The following is a 3,077-nucleotide window of genomic DNA, read 5'->3' on the forward strand; positions in this document are numbered from 1 at the left end:
ATCACAGAATAAAAATACCCAGACAAATATGACTAACCCTGAATGTGTGACTCTTGCCAGCATGCACGCGGAGGAGAACTACCAGATGTACCAATACGCACCAGCAGCGTTTGCTGGTGGACATGGCAGAGAGAGGGGCAGAGGATACGATCAAAACGACAGGTATATCACTTGCTGGGTCTGCGGACGAATGGGACATAGAGCAAGGTGGTGTCAAAACGGTTATCCTACACACCGTTTGCAGCCCCATAGGAGTGAACTGAGAGAGGGACAGAGATGCCAATGCCGCAAGCCGCCCCACCCCCAGCAATACTAGGGAGGCCGGGATCCCACTAGTTGTGTAGTTATGGAGGTAGTTTTTGAGAAATTTCCACCAGCAGTGATAGTTATTTTGATTGCTCAAAAAACTACACAGGTAATTAGATTTTCAGGAGAAAAACAAAACATTCCACTTTTTCAGAACCCCTTAGAGGTGTACTCCTATTTGAAAATTCAAACATGTCATTTTTGGGGGACGCTTAGAATTAAAAATCATTGGGTGTGAAAACTTATTTTGATGTCTAACGTGAGCAAATAAATCTTAGGTTTCCATAAATGTGCATATATAGTTTAACAAGGATCCTAAAATGAGGCTGAAAAGCACTGGTGCAGAGGTCTTAAGACCGGACTGGTGAAAAGATTATGATTTTTGTTTAAATTGGGAAAATTCCTATATGAAGATAAATCAAAATTGATACTGATGGATTAAACAAACTTTATGTGGCCAATGTCTGTCTGTCTGTCCTAAATGTGGAATGCATGTGAGGTAGAATGTGTATGGTACCATTTTGGAATGATTAAGAAATTTTTTTTATGTGACATTAACATGATTTGCATTTTTACAGGATTGAGAAGGAGCTCTGGGGGCATAACAGGAGGGTAATCGTATCAAACATGTTGCTCAGAGGGTCCGCCTATGACAGGCTCTGACAAGACCAGAGCAGGTTGCTGTTGTAAGGTGTGAGGTGATTTTTGGGTGTGGAATGCAGCTGAGATACTGTAGATTAATAGATTATAGATAAAAAAAAAATAATAATTAAATATATAAGTAATTATCCAGAAAGAAGCAGAATGGGTGTTTTTACTTTTTGGGAAACTAAAATCTCAGACGAGGGCATTACATGATTTTAATTTAAAGGTGGTTTCATTTTCAATCATTAGAATTGCATTAGAGATTGATTAGTTTCCTTTTTCTCTCATTAGGATTTTATTAGAGATCGATTAGGGACAGGATAATTTACACTTCGAGCTGGAACTGGACACAGCATAGGGCCAAGATACCCGCAGGAGCTCAGCAGATTAGCGGGGTCAACTTTTATAAACAAGGCTGGAGAGTTGAAAACAATTTCGGTGTGACCTGACCCTGGGTTTTTTCAGCCTTCAGTTTTTATCCATAACTATTTTTATCTGTGTATAATACCGTTTGGAAACTGCCTAAGCAAAAACTGATTAATTTGAATCTCTAATCATTGCTAACACTTATCTTTTCACTGTTCATCTGGGCCTTACCTTCTTGGCATGACTTGTTAAATTCAGCTAACTTCACTAATTTCTGTGAATGAAGTGATTAACTATTGACTTATTGATTAACTGTTTGATTGCTTTTTCCTGGTAACAAACCTGAGGGGTCATTTACTTTTTCCCTGCTTGTAGAGAGTGACAGTGCGGCTGTCAGGGAGCAGGCACGATTATTCAGAGGCCAATTTAGGGAGGATCAAGAAATCATTTTGCTTAAACATGTTCTTTTTTTCTTTTTCAGGCTGTGTTTGCAACAATCCTTAAATGTTAAATTTTTTTCTACCAGAACATGCTGACAAAAGTCTCATCCTTCATTGTGTTTTGTTTAAGATGTGCATTAACCCTTATTTTCCCAGCAGGTGCAGAAGTTCTGGCATGTGAAATGGACAACTTGGCTGAGAGTGACTAGAGCAAGAGAGAGAGAGGGGTTCAGATAGTTGAAAAATTTTTGATAGGAGGATTTTAATAGGTTCGGACTGACTGGACTGACTTGGTTAGTAACTGGACTGGATCAAAACCATGGATTAGGACATTAGAGAGATGGTGTAAGAACGCAGCATGCCAGAGACAGGGTGTAGAGATTCTGAGCTGCATGTTTTGTTCCCGGCTGAAGGCCATTCTGGTGAGCTCTGAGTTTGTTTTAATTCCTCTTCTGATATGACCTATGAGGTACAGATTGAAGCTCGAGGACTTTTGTTGCGGTGGAATTGCGCCCCCATTAAGAGCGTTCATGCTGACAGAGGCATTAAATGAATGACATGATGAACCCACACCTTCTTGGAGGAGTCGGAGTCACCACTGGGTTTTTTGTTGTCTTACATGTTTGTCGTTGTTTGTGTCTGTATGTTTGTCTTTTTCTGTTTGTTTACTAACATCTTAAACTTGTTTGAATAGTTTTGACTACACTACGAATGGAACTGTTTCAAAATGAACAGTAGATTTTTTGTTTGGAGAGACATTGGACACTTTCTTGAGTCACAGGATGGATTAACCTACAAGGGGCACAGAGACTAACTTTGCTCCTAAACTACAGAAGGAGGGATGGTTTGCAGCTGCTGAGATGCAGACATTAAGGAAATGACTGGATGCCCACTGCTTTGGACGAGAAAAGAACACTGGCAGTGATGGGTTGATGGAAGGTCATGGGATCATCGGACAAGACGGATGAAAAAAGATAAGTGAACTGACACACCAGATTTCTTATTCACAATGAAAAATTATGGGCAACTTATTTTAAACCAGTTTATTAATACAGATCTATGAATAATATATTAGCTTTACGGGGATCAACAGGTAGACGGTATATCTTTCTAAACAACATGGCAGTAGTTTGGGGATTTTTATTATTATTTTATTTATTTTTTTATTAATATTTTTTTAAGAAAAATATCATTAGTGATGGCAACAACATAAAATATAAATAATAGGAGTAACTTTATCGACAGATTTTAAATGGTCTGCTAAATTTTCTCTATATCATCAGGGGGTGGAGTATTCTTAAAGAGAGGAATAAAAAAAGA

This window comes from Cyprinodon tularosa, unplaced genomic scaffold (assembly GCF_016077235.1).
Source record: "Cyprinodon tularosa strain WSP-4 unplaced genomic scaffold, ASM1607723v1 ctg1332, whole genome shotgun sequence".
NCBI lineage: Eukaryota > Metazoa > Chordata > Actinopteri > Cyprinodontiformes > Cyprinodontidae > Cyprinodon > Cyprinodon tularosa.